Here is a 23,601-nt window from a genome sequence, read left to right on the forward strand (position 1 = left end):
ACTCTTCGAATTACTGAACAAATGGTTATAGGTCGATAATTATTTGGGTCCTTTTTTTCTCCACCTTTATATATAAGAACAGTTCTAGCTTTCCGAAAAAAATTAGGTACCCAATTGTGTGATAACATTTTAGTTCCTATTAATGCTAAAATTACTGCAACTTTTTCACATTTAATAGTTCGCATCAATATTTTATCTGGTCCTGCAGAAGTGTCAATCGAAATACCTTGCATAGCTTTAAGAATTTCTTCCTTACTAACAGTATCCAGAAATTTGTTGTTAATATCATCTTTGTCAACTTCAGTAATATGGTTAGGATAATTATCCAAGTGATGGTGGTTTACATTATTAAATTTATTATTAAACGTAGTTTCAATCTCATTTACCGGAATACTTAAAGGACATTTCTTTGGTTCAAATATTCGACGAACTGCTTTCTTTCTTTGGTTATAATATAGGAATTGTGTCACCTGGTAATTGTATTTTTCTAGTCTGACTTGCTTTTCTCGTTTGGATTTCCTTTGCGGATTTGTGGTTTCAGTATAGTGTCTATTATTATTTTTGAAGTCACCACGTCTGCGTGCTAGATAATACCGCGTGGCGGGGTGTTTGGGGCCTGGGAGAAAATGATGAGCAGTACCAAGAAAATCTTTGAAATCTTCCTATATTTTTTAAAGTTTTCCTCGTCCATATTACTCTGAAAAATCTGAATCCACTCATCCAAATTTTGTTGAAACCCATGAACATCATTTTTGTCCGAAACATTCTCACTCTCGAGATTAGGGAGTGGTATCTCCGGTATATCAAGGGAAACATTCTGATTATTAGAATTATAACTAGAACATAGATTAGTACGAAATTCTTCCGGATGAGCTTTAGCAATATGCTGCTTAACACCTTTGAAAAATTTATTACAATGAGGACAGATGTTAAGTGCAGTTGACCGTATACCATGAGCCACTTTCATGTGCTTATGAATACCCCTTTTATCATACAACTTTTTGCAATAAATACATCCAATTTTATTTTGTCGTAATGATGAATCATTATCATCAGGTTGATTAGTAGCACTAATATGTGTAGAAATATCGTAAGGATTTTCTGCTACTGCTGCTGGGGTAATATTCAGCGAAGAATCTTCTGATGTGTGACATCTCGAAATGTGGGTATTGATGCCTCGATGAGTAAAAGATTTATCACATAAAGTACAAGTGACAGAAGAAGTGTTAGTAAAATCAAATGGAGTAGACAGAGGGATGTTGGTTGACATCACTGATAAATTAAACTAAAACGCGTAAATAAACTACACAAAAACTAAATAAAACGAATTAATGGTTGTAAGCACTGTTGCTATGTAAAATCAACAAGCCTATAAAGTCACTAGAAAACACACTGAATTTCTTGAAGATTCACATGATGAAAAACTTTCCTAATATACATATGAAGAAACGAAATAAGAAAGTCTTCGGATAATCAAGAATTAATCCAGTTAAGGATATTAATCACATAATAAACGTTTGAAATAAAAGAGCACACATTGATCAAACCATGGCCTAATCTACTGCACTTGATTTTAAAAATACTTCAATTATCACTTGCATACATATGTCTTAATATTTTGTGTCTCACTGTACCCAATACTCCCCTATAACACGGCATATTTCAAAATGTCAGACACTCGTGCAGCGTCGTATAATATGGCATTATATTTCAAACATGTTATGGCGAAAGCAGCAGCAGCAGCAGTAATAATAATAATAATAATAATAATAATAATAATAATAATAATAATAACAATAATAATAACAACAATAATAATAACAACAACAATAATAATAATAATAATAATAATAATAATAAATTTACTCTTTGTAAATCTGCCTGTTACTTAACTCAGTTTTACACAAAAATAGGGTTTACGAGTAAAAATAAAACTGTATGCCTATACAAAACAATATCACATTTAATGTGACCTGTATGCTACATTATTTTTACAACGCCCTCACCTCATCTGAATTGTATGAACGGTTGCTGGGTTGGTAATAGAGATGAACAAAACTAACTGCCGCTCTCGCTCGCTGTGTTCGTTGCATTTGCCTTTCGAGTCTCGTCTCGTCATTCTCGCGCGCTTCAAATCTCGCTCATCATTCTCGAAATAGCATTTGGTAGGCGTGGAAAGATTTCGTAACTTTGAATAACATGCATCATTGAAATAAATAACATTATAAATATTTAAACGAGAGAAAAAGACAAAACAGAACAGTATCTTAGTTATCAAAATGTTCTGGTTCTATGATATTGTCTATGGTTACATAAATGGAGACAAAAAAAACCAATTCTCAAATAAATTTGCATTTCTAAGAAACATAAAATATAACGTTAATATCTTTTTACTTGAGATTGCACACTTTATCTCAAACATATGAAAAGAAAATGTCTAGACTTTCAATAAGGGTCCAGTAATTAAATAAAGACTGAGGAACGGATTATTATACACTGAAAGGTAGAGATGATGTTTGAAATAGGCTACTTCATTGTTTATACATATATAACACTTGCCAAAGTAGATAAAAATTCAGTCAGGTATAAACAACTGTGGCGATTCAAGGCTGCTTGCCGTTCGGGACTTCGGGAGTGATCAATCTCGGCGTCTCGAAACACTCACAAGCAGTCTTTACGTCAACGACGCGACGTATACAACATTGTCGTGCGGGTTTTCGGCTTTGCGGGCGCTGTTAGTCTTGCTTTCTCGATCGTTGTTCATCTCTAGTTGGTAACCTGCGAGTCACCACCTAACCTGCAGAAGGGTTAGGAAAAGCCAGCCATCAGTGATTGTGTAAGCCAGCCCTGGGCATAAAGGGGAAGGAAAGAGGAAAGGAGATACCCCGCCCATGTCCTTATCGCTTACACTGCTTTAGAAACAAACATACAGTAAGGCACTGTGCATCAGTGGTGAAAGTTAAACGACCAGCGAGAGCCGAAAGTTATGATGCCTGCCGTCACTCAGCAATGCTTGTTTTCCTGCCTTCTCGTGTCGGTCTGAAACATAACTGTCTCTACCGAGGAAGATGGAGTGGGGAATTAAGGGGTAGTCTACAGTGACTCGATAGAGTTATTAGCGCCCAGGCCTGGTGTAAGCCATTAAAAAGAGTAATAGAATTCCGTACCTTCCAATACTCCTGCAGCTAAAAACTTAAAAATTTGCAATGCGTTTCTTAAACAAATTTAATGAAACGTTTAAAAGGATGAGGAAAACCCAGTCAATAGTCGTGCAAGACATTATAGAGAATTATAAAATTCCGTGTCTTTCAATACTCTTGCAGCTACCAACTTCAAAACTAATGTGTTTCTTAAATAAATGAAATGTTTAAAATATACTTATTTAAAATAAGAAAAAATTCCGTTTTTCGTTTTTTATTGCAGAAATGAAGACTTTTTCGCAGAGATCTCCAATTTTCGCCAAATTCGCCACAAATTTACCGTCATAAATCAGTTATATTTATGAGAAAACCTGCATACACTCCTTGGTGTATCTATCAGTCACATTTCGTGTTTATCGCTAATAGTAAAAAAAAGCCCGGCCCTGATAATCATCATATTACATTGTATTGTTATTCCTCATTATACCATTAATATAACGCTACAAATTAGAAATAGCGGGAATAGCTAATACGCTGTGAGAAGTACAGTATATGCGCACAGCTTTTAATATACTTCAATTGCAGTAAAATAGCGCACTCGAGGCTTAAGTGCCGACGTTCTGCAGGGAATCCTTACGCTGGGTGCAGATTGGATAATGCCAGTGCACATCTCAATGACGTCAGCGCACTTGTTTTCATTGTCTGCTGCTTAACAGCTCGAAAATCGCGAAAATGAAACTTTTCCATTTCCACTGCAAATTCAGCACTCTCCAATCTTTCCTATTTTCTGCCTTCCTCTTAGTCTCCGCATATGATCCACATCTTAAACTCGTCTATCATAAGCTATCTTCTTCTGTCCCAAACTTTTCACCATTCCTTCCAGTGTATCTTTCAACAGACAGTTTCTTCTCAGCCAGTGACCCAACCAATTCCTTTTCCTCTTCCTGATCAGTTTCAGCATCATTCTGTCTTCACCCACTCTTTCCAACATAGCTTCATTTCTTATTCTGTCTGTCCATTTCACACGGTCCATTCTTCTCCATATCCATACTTCTAGTCGTTTCTCTTCACTTCGTCGTAATGTCCATGTTTCTACCCCCATACAATGCCACACTCCACACAAAGCACTTCACTAGTCTCTTCCTTAGTTCTTTTTCCATAGGTCCGCAAAGGATGCTTCTTTTTCTATTCCAAGCTTCATTTCTCATTGCTATTATTCTTTTGACTTCCTGGCAGCAGCCCATGTTACAACTTTTCCATAATAAATTTAATGTTTCGTATAACAAATAGAATGTTGCTGTAAAATTCATTAAGTAACGTAATACTAGATGCAAGAATTATCATTGATAGAAACATTCTAATAGTACAGAAGATCAAATAAGAGAATAACCAGCTTACCTACAAATTACTGTAACAATAGGTAAGAAATATTAGAGACGACCCGGAAGAAATGAAGAGCTGTAATGGAAATTAGTAGGTTCTAATAATAATAATAATAATAATAATAATAATAATAATAATAATAATAATAATAATAATAATAATAATAATTTTATTCCCGTGCGATTGATATGCTTTATCAAATTTCTTTTGATAACTTACGAACGTTATCTAATGTGTATGAAGTACTGTATAAAATAAAATGACACACATGAGGACAGTTTTTGTAATAAGTAATAACTATGGAAAGAATTTCTAGTTCCATACCTATTTTGTCTGCTACGTTCTAGACGTACGTTATTAAAAATCTCTAAGTTTCATGTACACAGAATTCCGCTGTTAAAATTCTTTACGACCTAAACCGCCTAAATGAACCATAAATTCCTATAAATGCCTAAAAATTATGCTTATGTCTGAAAAGAGCCTTTTAGTATTTTGCGTATATTTAGAATAAAAATACCACTACTGAAAATGTAAAAATGCCCAAAAATTGCAACAATGCTATTTGGAAAGTAAAAAAAATCCCTTACAGACCAACTTTGGTCTCGCAACTTCTTTCCATACTGGTTTTAGAAGGGGAGGGAAGAAGATTTTGTGTAATTTTCTGGCATCGAAGTTAATTTGGAAAAGTCCATCCTAGCATAAAATGGGTAGTAGGTTATTCATGTTCGAATTAGTTTTAGCGTCAATGCACCCCCTTTTTTAAGTAGGTTATAGTAGGCTATATCAACATCTTAGGTTATTTGGCGTCTGAATGAGATGAAGGTGATAATGCCGGTGAAATGAGTCCGGAGTCCGAAAGTTACTCAGCATTTGCTCATATTGGGTTGAGGGAAACCCCCGGAAAAACCTCAACCAGGTAACTTGCCCCGACCGGGAATCGAACCCGGACCACCTGGTTTCGCGGTCAGACGCGCTACCGTTACTCCACAGGTGTGGACTGCACCCCCGTTATGCGAAATGAAACCGACCAATCAGCAATCAGTCTCTTTCACTGATAGAATTTGTCTTCAGTTCAGTACCACTCATTGTCAGCACCAGTTCTTTGTACATAAATTCCACATAAAATGGAATATTTACTAAAATTAAAATTATTAATAAATTGTTAATTTTATATAAACTCCTAAAAGTCATAAATTTTATTTCATAAAGTCCTAAATCTCTCTTTTTTAGCACCTATTAATTCGTTTCTTAGTAATAACGCAAGCATTAGTAACTATTCACGCCTAACTGTTAAATACTTCACTGGAATATACTGACACCTACATAAAATATATATTTACGTAGAGAATGACTACGTTGGTGAAACCTCAGTTTCTCGCTAAAGGGAATTGTGGTTGAGACAGCTCCTCGAATTATGCAACACCGCTTGTGCTTTGACCTTCATTTGTCAGCTGATCGCCTTCCTGCTGTTATGCATCTTCATAAGAATCAGGATTCCACGGTGTACCGCTGTAATGTTTGCAACACCGTAGCGAGCCGTCACTTTGAACGTCTACTATGATTGCCTTCCTGCTGTCACAAGGACATAAATCAACTACAAAAAAGTTAAAATCTGCTTACAAATAGTTTCCCTAAATACATGAAATCGTGACGATACAGTCCTGTCAGTACACAGCACTGCTCTGCAATAAGAGAAATACAATAATCAGCTAAAAAATACGTGCCAAAGTGCATAATGCATTACATATGTATCTCTTCAAAAGATGTGAGAAATTCAGGCTTCACTTATCACCAGAGACCGCAAGTTTTGGCATTACGAATCATTAAAATAGGCAGGCAAAAAGGCATCATAAATAGCTAAAATAGACAGGCAAAAAGGCATTATAAATAGCCAAAATACGCAATAAAAGGCAATTACAAAAACCTTGCATTAGAGTCACTAGACCCATTTATTTACTAGATTACACTATTCAATAACTCGATCGTCATATTTTAAAGAACTTTAAAGTTTTAAACAAAATGCTAGTGTTGTACTTAACACAAAAGTGAAATAGTACATTATGCAACGAGTCTACAATGGTAGTAATTAAGACGCGAGTATGTTTATTTTTCATACGAGCATCTTAATTACCATTATAGGCAAGTTTCATACTACTTTTTATGCTCGACCATATTTCTAACTTGAAATTATTCATAAGTAGTCATGTTATTCTTATCTGACTGGGGAGGGGAACTGACCTTGTGCAATATCTCGTAAATTGTGAGAAGTGCGCAGACGCGAAAGTATTGATTTTTTCCGAGAAAGAAATGTCATTGACCTTGATATAATCTAGAGAGTAAAATAAGCATTAACCTTGATATAATCTTGAAATTGATTTAGACATTGGAAAACGAGATGACAAATTGAGTTTATTTGAATATTATTTGCAATTAACGCTAATTATTATAGTAACAGAACATAACCTTCTGCGACAGTATTGGATTTCCAGCCTCCGTGACGTTTCGCTAGTTGTCTTTCGATTATATATCAGAGAATAATCGATACTTGCGCTTTCATATTGCTACAATGGTGATTGGTGGAACACCTGAACTTTAATGAATAGGTGTACTTTAATGAGGTCCATTAAAGGGCTGCTACCAGGTGTATAATTACTACATTTCGGCATGGTCGAGCATAAAAAATATTCATACACCATGCACACTGACATGCAATAGAATAGAATAATCTTTGGCTTTCTCATAATTCATCCTCGCAGTACGAACTGGTTGGCTCCTGATGCATCGGGACAACTTTGTGTTGCATTTTGCAAGTATTGCCATAGTACACTGAAGTCCAATACTTGCATCTTGCTGGGTATCGACTTTTACTGGGGCTAGCAGACAATTAGTTTCAAACTTAAAATGTTATTCATAACTCACGTGACTGGCATTTGTTGCGTATAATATTCAGTAAAATCAAATCTGATTAAGAAAACATATATGTAGAATATAAAAGAAATGAAAATCAGTTGCATCACAAGCATAAATTAAGATTAGGGAAATTGTTTAACTGCATTTTACTGCAGACACGATTGTTGTGTACGCGATTACTTGAGCAAATTTAAGATGGCGGTGCTTAAGCACGACAAGGGGAACACGTGTGCGACGACGAGACGGGCGGGAGAGAGCGCTCGTCATATCATCACAGTATAGTATATACAGTCACGAAGCTTAAGTTGTGAGGGTGCTAGGAACAATAGACTGTGCTGGTACTATTTCGCATTGTCTGTAATGAGGCGATATTAGCGATCCTAGTGGTGAGCAACTATCTATGGATGCATATTTACTATGCATTGAGCTTCGTAACTGTATATACTAGACTGTGATAATATAATAGGAGTAATAAAGAGAGCAAGATGCTTGCAAGATGTGATACCGGCCGAAGGAAGGATTCACGATCATGATATTCATTGTTCAATTACACAACACAGTAGTTTCACTGTAATTAATTTTAAAAATAAATCCTAATGACGTAGTTTAGAAAAACACCCAAAAAACTATCTATTTATTTATTTATTTATTTATTTATTTATTTAATTTCAAATATACAGAATAAAGAAATATAATTACAAAACAAACAAAGAGAAATACAAATAAAATAATACAAGCAATATAAAAGGAAGATACAGTAGTATTAGCAAAATTTGAGACCGAATGAGCAGCGCTCGTGCTCGGTCGCAGTTCAGATATAATATTAAAATAAAAAATAACAATAATAATAATATAAATAAATAAGTAAAATAAAATAGGAACTAAAATATAATTACAGCGGCAATGGAATTATATAATATAATATTAACACTAGAGAAGAATAATATCGCACGTGAAAAGTAGGACTAATATATGTCAAAATTATAGAATACAAATATAATATAGGTTGATTAATTCATACACATAGACTATAAATTTATTTAATCAAATTGAAGATATTAACACGTTTCTAATTTTCTTGTTATATGTTAATGGGTTACATGTTAGAAGTTCTGGGTGTAATTTAGTTAAAGCATTGTACAACCGAGGGCCAAAATTTATGCTATGCTTTAGACCAGCAGATGTGAGACATTTAGGTTCTACTAATGTTGAATTAATATTTTGTCTTGTGTCACAATTGTGTGTCTGTAATACAAACTTATTACGATTTTTATGATAAAATTTTAACAGCGTATACTTATAAATTTGTTCAATATTAAATACATTAAATTCAGAATAAATTAATTTAGTTGGATAATCGAAACGTTTCTTCAAACAAATTTTAATTATTCGTTTTTGTAGTAAATTTAACGGACTAAGATTAATTTTTGTACTTCCACCCCAAACAATTATATACCATATTGAATGATAGACTGAATAATGGCCAAATAAACATTTCGTAGAACTCTAATAGGTAAGTAGCATCGAAGATTAACGAATTTATAAATTGTTTTATGAAGCCTCTTACAAAGATAAGTAATGTGATGAGCCCATTTTAAATTCTGATCAATAATGATACCCAGATATTTGACATACGTGGCTTCTTTCAAAGGTGGACATTTACAACTTTTGGGATCTAAACAATTTTCACTGTGTATTATTAGTCTATATTTATCGCTAAATTTTAAATTTTGAACACTGGCAGCTGTTAACGAAAAAGGAACTAAAGTTGATTTAGATATATTTAAAGAAACGAAGTTGGAATTAAGCCATTTTTTAACAATGTTAGCACCTATATTAGCATTTCTATATGCTTCCTGCCAAGAAAAACCACTGAAAATAACTACTGTATCATCCGCATATGAATATATAGATCCATTAAATTTTTCTAAATTTATATTTAGCAGATCATTAACATATATTAGAAATAAAATAGGTCCCAAAATTGTTCCTTGCGGTACCCCTATATCAATATATTTGTATTCACTAAATTGATCTTCAATTTTGGTCATTTGCCTTCTGTTACTAAAATATGATTGGAATAATTTTAAAACTATACCTCTAACTCCAATAGTATGTAGTTTGTCCAAAAGTAAATTATGATTGATAGTGTCAAAAGCTTTCCTTAGATCCAAGAAAATACCCAAACATTTGTTTCCGATATCTAGTTCATTGATAATTTTTCCAGTAACATTAATAAGAGCATCATCAGTAGAAATATTATTGCGGAAACCAAACTGATTTTTAGAGAGGATTTTATGTTTTTCTAAATAATTTATTAGTCTATTCTTTAAATATTTTTCAAGCAATTTGGAAAATGTTGGAAGTAAAGATATAGGTCTATAGTTGTTTAAATTATTTTTATCTCCAGATTTGTATATTGGAATTACTATGGCACATTTCAAAACATCTGGGAATATACCTTGCACAAAACATAAGTTAAAAGTATGAACCATGGGTTTTAATATATATTTGATAATAATTTTTAAAGTATTATTCTTAATTCCATCTATACCAGGAGCAACATTATTTTTTTAACTTCTTAACCAAAATAATAATTTCATCTTCAGTTACAGGGAAAAGAAACATGGAGGAAGCTAAATGTTCATCTTGTGTCTCATTTTGTAGAGAAGAGTTAAAATTTGACTTATTAATGTTAGAAGTAACTTTGTGTCCTATCTCTGAAAAATAATTATTAAATTCGTTTGCAATCTCTTTTCTGCAATTTAATATTTCACCCTTATCATTTTTTAACTCCTTGATTGGCTGTTTTTTTTTTGTACATTTACATCTGTAGCTTCATTTATAACTTGCCAGAATTTTTTAGGTTCATTTTTGTATCTATCAAATTTGGATTCATAATATTTAATTTTCGTTTTTCGAATGATAAGAGTTAACATATTTCTATATGCTCTGTAGTAATTTTTTAGTTGCACGTTACTTGGATTCTTTTTAACTTTTAAAGCAAGTTTGTCTCTTGTACGAATAGAATTAATAATGCCGGCCGTGATCCAGGGTTTTATTGTCTTGGATTTATTAGAAATTTTCTGATTACTGTTTATAATAGTATGTTTATCTATATACTTTATGATTAAATTGTAGAAAATTTGAAAACAGGCATTGGCATCATTACAATTATAGACAGATTCCCAGGTTTCTTTTAGAAAATCTGTAATCAAATCAGGATAATTAATTTGTTGCATATTTTGTCTAACATTTATCTTTCCCCTGAAAATCCCCCTAACATTTTTATGAAGTTCAATGCACCATTTCAACTGCGACCAATTACTAAGTATGGTTCGTACTGCCATGAAGACTGTTGAGTTCGAGTCCTGGTCAGGAAAAATCCTGAATGACACTTGCAGCTAACAAGGTCCCGCTTTGGGTTTTTCTTGGTGTTCTCCCGTTTCCTCACAAGAGGCATGGACATCATTTCATCCGAAATCCATTATCATTCCATAACATTTCCCGATTGCCGGATGGCGACGCACGAAAAGAGCTGCTTTAAGCCTTGGTTTTTCAGAACCGACACATGCGACGTGCGAGGTGCGAGGCGGGCCTCGCACGTCGCATGCGTCGGTTCAGAAAAACCAAGGCTTTAGAAACAGGTGGCGTTGTCTGCTCGAAACCTGGATACGGTACTCCGCGAACGTTGATGTACAATTCGTGTATTTTTTTCCGTAATATTAAACAAACAAAATGAATGGAATTTTAAGAAAAGAATTTTGAACACACAAGCCTAACAGGCCTACTCGCTTTTAATCATAATATTTTTCTTTAAAAACTGGTGTGCCTCGACAATTTTAAGGTCTTGTTCACTGTACTGTTAAAAAAGGCTAAAAATCGGTTACCTACACATTGAATACATACTAGAGTCGACGGCAATAATTGGGAAGGCGGTTGTCTGCTAGCGTTTGCGTCGAGAGAGACAGCGTACAACATTGCCACATCGTACTTCACGAGCACGTGTAATACGAATAGCGCAGGAGAGAATTTTAAATTATCAAAAGACAATAATGACCTTAGCCGTTGATTACTGTAAGCATGAACACCCTGTTTCCTTAACTAACAATATTCTTTGCACGGTTCTCAATCCCACACCACATGCTTCTGCAATCGTTTCTTGCACGTTGGCAACGTTGCAGCCAGCATCATGATGGCCGGCAACGTTCTGCTCGTCAACGTTTTTAAAATAATTATACGCCTTAAACTCTATTTTCCGCGCCTGCCTGTGCAATACTTGTCATTTTACAGTCTCTTCTTCCATTTATTTATCTTACACACACAGTAAATTAGTTTTACTTATTCAATGTATTGAAACACTCACACGTGAACAAACGAACTTGGAAGTACTCGTTATAGATTGATTCTGATTGGTTCTACTGTACAAGTTTGTGACGTCACATACCAGAACTGCTACGGCGCATATAAGAGCCGACCGCCTTCCGAACTGCCGTCTAGTCTAGTACATGTTAATTAATTAATAATTCACCAGGCACTCTTGTATAAGCACGTTTTTTTTCGTACATAAATAAGTTAACCTAGATTGTGTATTTTTTGACTGTCATGGAGACCAACAGAACTGTGTTGCCTGTCACCTGTGAAACGAGGCGTTCACCAAATACACTAAAAGGTTTTTAGTAATTTGTTCAAATAAAGATACTGTCAATCTCTGTCCATGTATTATCTGCATGATTTACACAGAAAAGTACTCTGTCAATTAAATTGTATATCTTCACTGATAAATTGAAGATATCTCTCTCACGTTTTCTTTTATTAGAACGAACTTATTTGATAAGGAAATAGATAATCAAATGTGAAATTTTATAACGCCCAAGATAGTTAATACCCTAAGTATGTTATTAAGTCATACACAGATCAAAGGATTTTAATTTAACCAACAATTATGTTATGTAACTCGGATAAATCGTCACCTCCATTACCGTTTGCAAGGCCTGTTCAGCCTCAGCAATTCCATCTATTCTTCGGTCTGCTAACATTCCTTTTTTGGGAGGTTTGTAATTTGAATAAGTTGAAAGAAAGACGAACTATAAGATCTGTCCACCTCTCTCTCCTGAACTCTCTACCCACCACCCTGAAAGTACTGAAAAGATCTGCAGTTCTTGTATAATTTATTCTGCAATTTACCAGCTCTTGAAACTCCAAATGCGATAAGAAATTAATCTCAAAACTGTACACACTCCACCTGATCTTTTCAACTTAGATGCAGAGTGGAACAGAATATAGTGATGAAACACAATTGATGCAGAACATCAGAATGCCAACGTTGTTGGTTGAACTACAGAGTGGCCCAAAAAAAGGTAACCGAAATGATATAATAGCGTATAATGATATGTAATTTGTAACATACCTTTTTATTGTTTCTGTTACAGATTATTTCAATCAATATAGTGGACAAGAAGCAACATAGTTAACAACGCCTCAGTACATCACACAAGAGCGCTTCTGGACATTATTTTCGCTCCTATGGTACTGGAAGGAATAATGGGCCATCACTGAAAACTGTGTTGCAGCGTTTTGAAAGTGTGGGTCATAAACCACCACCACCACCACCATCTAAAAAAACAATTGTGCAATGGGTGGAAATGTTTCGAATGTTCTTAAGCAAGATTTTTTTTTTTCATGAATTAATCTTTAGACATGATGTGACCGACACAATCTAAAAGAGAGAATAAAACTGTTATAGCTTGTTATTTTCGTTGCTAAGAATAAATGTCAATTCTACTTCAGTTTAAAAGTAATCCATTATTCTATGTTGCAGTATAGCCATGGCCATTCGTGAATTTGCATCAATTGAGAATATTCTGTAATACAATAAAAATATAAACAAGGAAGTAATTCTGATTTCTTTTATAAACCATTCGCCATATTGTATTTATTATCGTGCCTACCCATGTACAGTTCCCTGCTTTTGGTTTATTAGCTTTTAAGGTCGTTTTCTTTTAATTTTCAGGGAATTTTTATGTAAATAAAAGTGCATTTTATTGGTCATTTTCTGTTATTTTTAGGTCAATATCCGTCCCATTAGTCATTACATAGAATGTGCCGAGAAAATATTAAAATTAAATTAGCAGTAGGCAAAAATAGTAAATCCTGGCTCTTAGAATAAAGACGGATTGGTAAATTCTGAATCTACACATGAAGGCAGATTCGGACTAACCCTCTCTACAAGTTTCATCAGAACACGGCTTATTTAGAGGGTAACCTGAAACTGAATACTCATGCACTCCTTATCGGCGGCACCCTTGAGCGTATCCTGACGTAGGAAGACAATCCAATTATCATACTACTTTCCTGAGGCTTCCTATGAACAGCAGACGCGGATACCGATATGTTGTTTGATAGGTAGAAATACGACATTAATATTATTCAGAGCAGTATTACGGAATTTATCCAGGTCATCGAAATTTCCTTTACAAATCATTTACGAAGCTTTTATTTTATGTTTCTTTCATATCAGATTGTAATTTATTTTTTTAGTTTGTTATTTAACATAGCTGCATCACTAGGTTATATTTTAGCGTCTATGGGATTGGTAGTAACGGGGTGGTATTTGGCGAAATGATGCCAAGGATTTGCTATGGGATTACTTGACATTCACCTTACAGTTGGAAAAAATCTTGAAAACCCAACCAGATTATTAGCCTACCGGAAATCTGAGCAACGCCCGATCACAGCTTCGATCAGCAGACAAACGCGATTTTGCCTGAGCTTATCTCCATGCTCAGATTGGCATTAAAACAAGTACAACATAATAATACATGGCGCTACAGCCCGTGAAGGACCTAGACCGACCAGCCGGCTGCTGGCCTCACGCCCACATGCCAAAGCAGAGGTGGACGATCATCCAACCAGAATGGAGGTATCGTGTGGTTAGCAAGATCGTGTGGTTATAGCTGGTATTCGCAACCGGATTTCGCTACCTATCGTAGCTCCCCAAGTGAATCACGATGCTGTGTGGGCACCGGTCCCATACACTGGCCGAAATTTCATGAGAAAATTTCTTCCTCCATGAGGACTCGAACCAGCGCGCATTCCGTAACGCGAGTCCTAGGCGGGATGCCTTCGAACGCGACGCAACGGCGCGGGACACAAGTACAACATAAGGATACTTTTAATGTATGTGGTACATATGAATTAATTAATTAGTCAGAACATTGTGTTGTAAATAAGTCATTTGCATCACTTCTAATTCCTCATTTAGGTATAGATTCAAAGTCGTACTGACCTTTCGACAAAAGAGTCCAACTGTATGCTACGTGAGGTAGGAAAATGCCCGAAAAAATCTTAAAATGAAGGAAAAAAGGAATACTGGCGTCTCATCCCATTCATAGATCAACATATCGTCGTCGTAGCGCACCCTCGTTCTTTCAGGCAGTCGTCACGGCTACAACCATCGTCCCCTAAGTAGTCGCCACGACAACCCTTGTTCATTCAAGCAATCGCCAAGGCTACAACCCTCGTTGCCTCAAGCAGTTGTCACGGCTACAAACCTCGTCCCCTTAAGCAGTTGCCACGACGACAACAACCCTTGTCCATTCAAGCAATCGTCACTGCTACAACCCTCGTCTCCTCGAGTAGTACCCACGGTCACAACCCTCGTTCCCTCAAGCAATCGACAGGGCTACAGCCCCCGTTCCCTTAAGCAGTCGCCACGACGACAATCCTTGTCCATTCAAGCAGTCGCCACGGCTACAACCCTCATCCCCTCAAGTAGTAGCCACAGTTACAACCCTCGTTCCATCAAGCAATCGTCACGGCCACAACCCTCGTCCCCTTAAGCAGTCGCCACGACGATAACCCTTGTTCATTCAAGCAATCGGCACGGTTACAACACTCGTTCCCTCAAACAGTCGCCACGACAACAACCCTTGTTCATTCAAGCAATCGTCACGGCCACAACCCTCGTCCCCTCAAATACTCGCCACAACCATTAACCCTCGCCCTGTCAAGCAGTCGCCACGGCCACAACCCTCGTCTTCTCAAGCAGTCGCCACGACCATTAGCATCGTCTCTCAAACAGTCTCCACGGCCATTACTCTCGTTTCCTCATGCAGTTGCCACGGCCACAACCCTCGTCTTCTCAAGCAGTCGCCACGACCATTAGCATCGTCTCTCAAACAGTCTCCACGGCCATTACTCTCGTTTCCTCATGCAGTTGCCACGGCCACAACCCTCGTCTTCTCAAGCAGTCGCCACGACCATTAGCATCGTCTCTCAAACAGTCTCCACGACCATTACTCTCGTTTCCTCATGCAGTCGCCACGGCCACAACCCTCGTCTTCTCAAGCAGTCGCCACGACCATTAGCATCGTCTCTCAAACAGTCTCCACGGCCATTACTCTAGTTTCCTCATGCAGTTACCACGGCCACAACCCTCGTCTTCTCAAGCAGTCGCCACGACCATTAGCATCGTCTCTCAAACAGTCTCCACGACCATTACTCTCGTTTCCTCATGCAGTCGCCACGGCCACAACCCTCGTATTCTCAAGCAGTCGCCACGACCATTAGCATCGTCTCTCAAACAGTCTCCAAGGCCATTACTCTCGTTTCCTCATGCAGTCGCCACGGCCACAACCCTCGTCTTCTCAAACAGTCGCCACGACCATTAGCATCGTCTCTCAAACAGTCTCCACGGCCATTACTCTCGTTTCCTCATGCAGTCGCCACGGCCACAACCCTCGTCTTCTCAAGAGCAGTCGCCAGTCACACATTCGTTTCAAGCAGTGCCACAGTCACTCTCTCAGTTTCTTAAACTGTACTACAGCTACATCTTCGTCAAAAATATTTAATACGTACGTTTCATTATAACCATAATTCTCATTTCACTGAAGGAAGAGTCTTCACTGGCGTGGGTGAGAGTGGACTGCAGTAAAGGATAGTGAAAGCGGTGGATATTCGGGAGCCGTCGCAGCTGTGAGAATCTGCAGCCAAGCGTGACCGAGAGCTCTCTGTCACGTCACGCTGTCCATCCAGGGAAGAATGAACTCTGCTACTTCATAAGGGCTTCAGATTTGTCTCACATCTACGATACGGATCGATAACACGCAATTTTGCTTTCTTAAGATGAAAACAACGAATTTAACTAGGTCAGGGGAGAACAAACTAAACCAAGCGTCTCGGTCTGGCAATCAACGCCCTCCAGATGTTAAGACTCAGTGAGGCCTCGCTGACACGACACAGCAACAAGATAGCATCACAAGACGCTCATATTTAAACAGATTTCGAGGTTTTGAATCTCCTATACTACTATTAACAGTAGTCATGGAATGACCAGAGTCATTTATGAAGATAGCTGAACACAAATCAGTGAATCTGGTGAGAGTACCGGACCATGAGGTTCAGAACGATAAGCAACAATTCCCTGGGACAGGAAGGGTCAGAGTAATCATTTACAAGATCTCTGAGGGTCACATAAGAACACTTCCTAAACAGCAAATTTTGCCGTCTTGATAGTGTTGCCAACTGTTACCAGATGTCACACAATCCTACGTACTAAATGACTTATTTACTCAGCGTACTTTATGTTGGAAGGTTATTTATTATAAATAATTCAATACCATAATTTGTAACATGTTTTAGTAGGCAAACTATACGGGAAAGGGATCAACATGTCAAGTATTTTGTCTGGCAATACGAAATTCATTTGTTTGACTAAACAATTGACTCATGAGACCTAACCTAAAAATGTATTTTGTTTGATCACATAAAATTATTAGTACTAACTCGGAAAATTTACCTGAATTATTTAATTTAATTTTTTTGAATTATAACCACAACGCAACACATAAGATAACTATTACGTAAAGGTAAAAAGGTAAAGGTATCCCCGCCACACGCCATGAAGGCACTTGGGGGGGCATGGAGATAGAGCTTTCCATGACCTCGGCACTAGAATGAGGTGGTGTGGTCGGCACCACGCTCTGACCGCCATTTACCCCCGGGAAAGACTCGGTACTCAATTTTATAGGAGACTGAGTGAACCTCGGGGCCGTTCTGGAAGTTTGGCAACGAGAAAAATCCCGTCACCACTTGGGATCGAACCCCGGACCTTCCAGTCCGTAGCCAGCTGCTCTACCAACTGAGCTACCCGGCCGCCCAAAATAACTATTACGTATTAATATTAATACTGATATTAATTAATTATTAGTATGTTCAAATTTCACTATACTTGTTTTTTTTTTAAAGATGGGACATGACAGTTAAGCGGCCGAGCTTGGAACTACAGTGCCATGTTACCAATATGGACTATCACGCTGCCAGCTGATGGAAGGTAGCAACTGTCGTTAAGATGGCTGACGTTAAAACATTCATTGACAATTGACGTGAAAGTAAGAAAACAATACAAAAATCGACAGAGAATCAAAGATGAAACGTACCAATGCTAACACTGTGTGCACAATAAATGTCGCCAAGAGAGCTATTAAGCACTCGCCATGTGCGAACTGTACATTAAGTTTGGCAACTCAACCGTTGTTACCATAGCAACAGGCCTACCACGCTATGGGACATTCAGTTGTTTTTCTGACCGCAACGCTCCTGTCATGTCCCATCTTTCAAAAAAACAAGTATAGCTTCCAGTGACCGGCTCAGAAATCTAGTACAATTTTAATTTCCTGGAACTCCAGTACCGACAAATATTGTCGATACTTGTCTCAGCTGCCAACATACCAGTTACAAAATCACTTCCATTTGTAGCATTTTTCAGTATCGAAATTCGAAACGAAGTTGGCAAAAGAAAATTCAACCTGCAAACTAGAAAATCATCACAATCCACTAGCATATATAGTAATGGGGGAAAAATGGTTAGGTTTCACCCTTAGGGTATGAAGTAAGTTGATCCGGACTATATATGTTCCAGCAATGAAGACAAGGAACAATATGTGCTACAATATTTATAACATTAAGATAAACACAAAGCTACTAAAACATGCACCACTCTTAATTAAATTGAATTTAACGGAAACAGTACGGACATAAAAGATACCGTAACATTAATAAAATCGTATTGCGAAGAGTCTAGTGAGAAAGCTGTGAGAAGTATGGGCTGAAGATAAATGCAAACAAGGCGAAGACCATGGTTGTCGGATGAAAAATAAAAAAGGTAAACGTGCGGATTGTAAATGACAAAGTTAGTGACACTTAAAGTACACCACTTTTACTTAAAGAGTAGCCTATCATCATTTTCTATAAAGAAGGGAAAGAGGTGTCGCTTTCGTAAGTGTGTGTTATATGCTATAAGTTTTAATCACCCGATTATACCAAGCAATGTTTTGATTCTAGCACAGCAATGCTCTGTACACGTCCGATTTCACTAATTGAAGCGTCGGCTGGAACAACGTTATAAGTTACATTTAGTAAAATTTACAGGAGCTGCAAAAATGTGTACACGTACAACGTTGTTCTTATAGGGTAGCAAACTTTTGAGTGGACAAATTTTGCGTACTGCATTGATGGACAGTTGCAAGCCACACAGTATAGCAAGGTAACATGACATACAACATTATTGCACGGAAACACGCCGAATGAAAATTTTGTAACTTACAACGTTGTTCCAGCCGACGCTTCAGTTATTTCAGAAAGTGTTAAATTCATATATCTACACAGTTCTCTATCAAAAGTTCCATAGTTCGATGCAAACGAACAAAAATATTAATAGTACAGTTTTCTCGCTTGCCGAACGATTCAAATCCCTGTACTACCCTGAGTTGACGTAAACAACACTACTTTTATAATGAGTACGCGATGTAGTTAACTTCATAGGTTCGGTGTTCAAAATTTCATTCCTAATTATCATGAATAACCTATGGAATGAGAGAAATCGTTTTAAGTGTGGAAACAGTAAAAACTGAACTTGTATCAGGAAAACCTTAAATTTAGTCGTGCAAAATTTTATCGCTTTATAGTAGAAGAAAAATATGTACTTAGAACTGTATTATCAGGCTCCAAATACAAATTTAAAAAGTAAATTTGGAATACCAAAGCAAGATTGTTTATCAACTTTTTTGCTGCTCGTATCATATCACGAGCATGTATACAGTTCAATAAAGAGAAACAGTTTCCTTAGCAGATCTTGTATTTAATGTATCGTCGTTGTTCCTGCAATAACTCCTATGTGACAAATTTATCGATTTTCAGATTTTTGCTCTATTAAATAACTTAAATAGTGATACAGCAAATAATAAAAATCTCCTGTATGTAATTATATTTCGTTTCAAAAATGTAAGAATTTACAGTCTCCTATGTACGGCTGTCATAGGATGAACAGATGTGTTTTTTCTTGCTATAATTCAGATGTAGATGCTATTCAAACAGACTTGAATAAAATGTATAACTGGGCGTTAAAGCATAGGATGAAAATAAATGGTTCTAAAAGTAAATCTATAACATTTTCTAAAACCCGAGAGGAAACTAGTCTTAATTACGAATTCAGTGGTGTTGTAATTCCGCAAGAACAATGTTGTAAATACCTAGGAGTGTATTTGAACTCCAAACTTTCTTGGGGAGAGCATGTTGATAATGTTACGGGTAAAGCATGGAGGGCACTTCACTTTATTATGAAAATCTTGAGAAAGGCTAGCCCCAAATCGAGGGAAATAGCATATCTAACGTTAGTGCGACCGTTAATGGAATACGGAACTACGTGTTGGGATCCCTATAGAATATGTCAGATAAATTCCTTAGAAAGAATCCAGTATAGGGCAGCTAAATTTGTTAAAGGTAAAAGTGAAGATGGAAACGATACGATAAAAGAACTTAAATGGGAAACTTTGGAAAACAGACATAGGAAAACTAGAATAACATCATTGTATAGAGCACATCTAGGTCAGAAAGCATGGGTAGACATAACGGCTCGGTTAGAAAAGCCAACGTACTATGGTAGGAAGGATCATGATTTTAAAATCAAATGTAGGAAACAGAAAACGGATGTAGTTAAATTCTCATTTTTAAATAGAACTATAAATGATTGGAATGACCTACCTGCAGCGGTCTTTGAGGGCTGTCCTTCCTTAAGGAGATTCAAGAATAATTTAAAAAGTTGTATATAAAGTGAAAATTAAAATTAAGGTGACACTCAACATTTAATTTTTTAAGGTGACATGTATTTATTAGCCTGAGGAGTTTACTTCCTTGGTTTGAATTGTAAATTATTTAAAAATAGCGTGTAAGAGGGCCTTAGACTAGAAATGTTTAGTTTAAATGTAGTTCTGTTTATAAGTATGCATAAGGATGTAATTATTTTACTTATTTGAACTGTTGTTATCAGTGAAGCGAGGTGAGTCAGTGAAGTTATGGTTTTACAGTGCAGTGAACAGTTCCGATCAGTGATAATTTATAGCGTCAATGAAATGTGTTCTATAGTGTCAGTGAAATGTGTTGCAGAGTGTCAGTGAAATGTGTGCTAAAGTGTCAGTGAAATGCGTCATAGTGCCACTACAGGGAATGAGATGAGAGTAAAGTGAAAGACTATTGAAACTTATGTAGGACCTATACATAATTATGTAGGTTGTATTGTAAAATTAGGTATTTTATTTTATGTTTTATTATTATTGTGTTAAATTGTATTGTGTATAAAATTGTATATGTGTTGTAAAATTGTATTGTGTATTGTAAATTTTATTGTGTATTGGTTATCATTTTATTGTGTATTGTTAATATTGTATATACCACTGCCACCGGGTGCTTGCCCACTTGCAGTGTAAATAAATACATACATACACATACTGAAAAATTTTATATTTTGCACATAGGAGTTATTGCAGAACAACGACGATATCATTATATACTGTAGATTCATCCAAACTGGCATGTGTAAAATGGCCAGCAATTGTATTTAGGCCTACCAGAGTTGGCAACTCTATACTCAGAGCAGTTTCAAACTAACACAGACTTGGCGAGGTTGAACAGGTTAGTGGGTATAACAGTGTGGTTTTCGTTGCTGATAGCATCACATTCTCCTCATGTTTATATCGTCAAAACCTAATCTTCATTACTTAGACGAGAAATATGTCAACATATTACACTCTCGTCATCAAAGATTTTATTGCTGAAACAGTAAGAAAGTGAAAGTCTCATGCAACGAATCCATGGGATCTGGTTGTGGCTTTACATTGTTACCAAACACATAATGAGCGAGTAATTTAATTTACCAGCTAAAATTAAAGACTTGCAAAGGACAAGTAACAAGAGAATCGTAAAAGCTTTTTCACAGATAATCCGGCATGTTTAACGATAATGTAATTCTGCTGTAATAATGCTGCTGGACTCGCGTCCAAATGCCGAACCAGATGTGAACGATCATCCAACCAAAATGGAGGTATCGTGTGGTTAGCACGATGATACCGTCCACACCTGTGAAGTAACGGGTGGCCCGGGTTCGATTCCTGGTCGGGGTAAGTTACCTGGTTGATGTTTTCCTCGGGGTTTTCCCTCAACCTAATATGAGTAAATGCTGTGTAATTTTCTGTGCTGGACCCCGGACTCTCTTCACCGGCATTATCACCTTCATCTCATTCAGACGCTAAATAACCTAAGATGTTGATCAAGCGTCGTAAAATAACCTAACATACATACATACATACACACACACACACATACATACATACATACATACATACGATGATACCTCCAGCCGTTATAGATGGCTTTCATAACCAGATTTCGCTGTCTATCGTAGCTCCCCCAAGTGCATCACGATGTTGGGTGGATACCGATCTCATACATTGGTAGAAATTTCATGAAAAAATTTCTTCCCCACGAGGATTCGAATCAGCGCACATTCCGTAACGCAAGTCTTAGGGAGAATGGTTTAGATCAGTGGTATTCAATTTTTTTTTTTTTTTTTTTTTTGCGTACAGCCAAAATACTTTTTCTTTACCTAAGTACTCATAAATTGCATTGCAATTACTGTATGTAAGAAATAACAAAGGACTGTTACTGATGTATACAAAATAAATAGTAATCATCATCATAAATACGGTAGTTACTGATGCAATAATATTAATAGTAATGAATTATGTAAAATGTTATTGAAGCAATGAAAAACAAGAGTTAATATTATAAAAGAAAATGTGTAAACTGCAATAATTAACAACAAGTAAAATACAATAAACGTCAGCGTTTTTAGATACCTGGTCAGTGATATGCTTATCCCTTGAGACAACCCCACCTATCCTTAGGGGTACACTTACCACAGATTGAATATCACTGCCTTAGACCACGACGCCACGGAGGGACCATTGATCTAAGGCTCGTTAATATGAATGTTACTTTTAAGACAATAAAAGAATTCCTGAAAAAAACATTTAAAATCTTTGCAGTAATTTTTAAAGAGCGTTTCGTACAAATCAAATTTTAAGTTTTTGAAAATTCACAATTTCAAAATCTTTTCACGTAGGCAAACATTTTTTTATTTTTATTTTAGGTTGAAGAGCAATTTTCAGATATTAAGCAGGGTATGAAGGAATGAAATTTATAAAACAACAATTCTTAATGGCGGAAGGTAACTAACAAATGCATTGCAGGTGGCATCGATGCAATATCATAACTTTTTTTCCTCGCTGTTATTTATACTCGCTTTAACATCTTTGGTCATATCGCGAATTAATCTCTGGTTGAAATCCAAAGGCCTGTGTACTATTGTTGAGACTGGTTCCACTGTTGTGAACTAGATGGCGACTGTATATATGTTACTGATTTGTTATGAATATGATTTCGGTGATGAATGAGGCTGGTGATTTTCAGGGATGTTGTGGTCCGAATTTTCTGGCATTTGCCTTACGGTTGAGGAAAAACCCTGAAAAACCTCAACCAGGAAATTCAACCCGACCGGGAATCGAACCCGGGCCCTCTGCGTAAGAGACCAGCATGCATACCCTTTGTTACAAATGTTCCACGTTAAAAGTAGTTACATAACGTAGGTATGATTAACATTATTTATAACCTGATCAGTTGAAATTGGTTCGGAATGTACAAACGGTATAATGAGAAAGTAGGTAGATGTCACGTTGATGCTAATGAAGTAATGGGAGTGAAACTGCGTCACATAGTCATAAAGATTCTCAAGTCGCACAACATAAAATATGAAATACGAGCATCTTCTGCAAAG

The 23,601-nt window shown here is 36.5% G+C and overlaps 1 protein-coding gene and 1 long non-coding RNA gene across 4 annotated transcripts in view; one reads left to right on the plus strand and one right to left on the minus strand.

Moving 5' to 3' along the window:
* LOC138704709 (uncharacterized) overlaps positions 1-13,044 on the plus strand; it is a 34,037-nt gene extending 20,993 nt beyond the window's left edge. The window contains exon 2 of the long non-coding RNA XR_011333409.1: positions 12,866-13,044. This is a non-coding gene — a long non-coding RNA (uncharacterized lncRNA). The remainder of the gene's footprint in view (positions 1-12,865) is intronic.
* The window catches only part of jar (Myosin heavy chain 95F jaguar), a 206,189-nt gene that overhangs the window by 89,676 nt on the left and 92,912 nt on the right, over positions 1-23,601 (minus strand). The gene's annotated exons all lie outside the window — the stretch shown is intronic.

The sequence above is a fragment of the Periplaneta americana genome, chromosome 8 (genome assembly GCF_040183065.1).
Source record: "Periplaneta americana isolate PAMFEO1 chromosome 8, P.americana_PAMFEO1_priV1, whole genome shotgun sequence".
NCBI classification, from domain to species: domain Eukaryota; kingdom Metazoa; phylum Arthropoda; class Insecta; order Blattodea; family Blattidae; genus Periplaneta; species Periplaneta americana.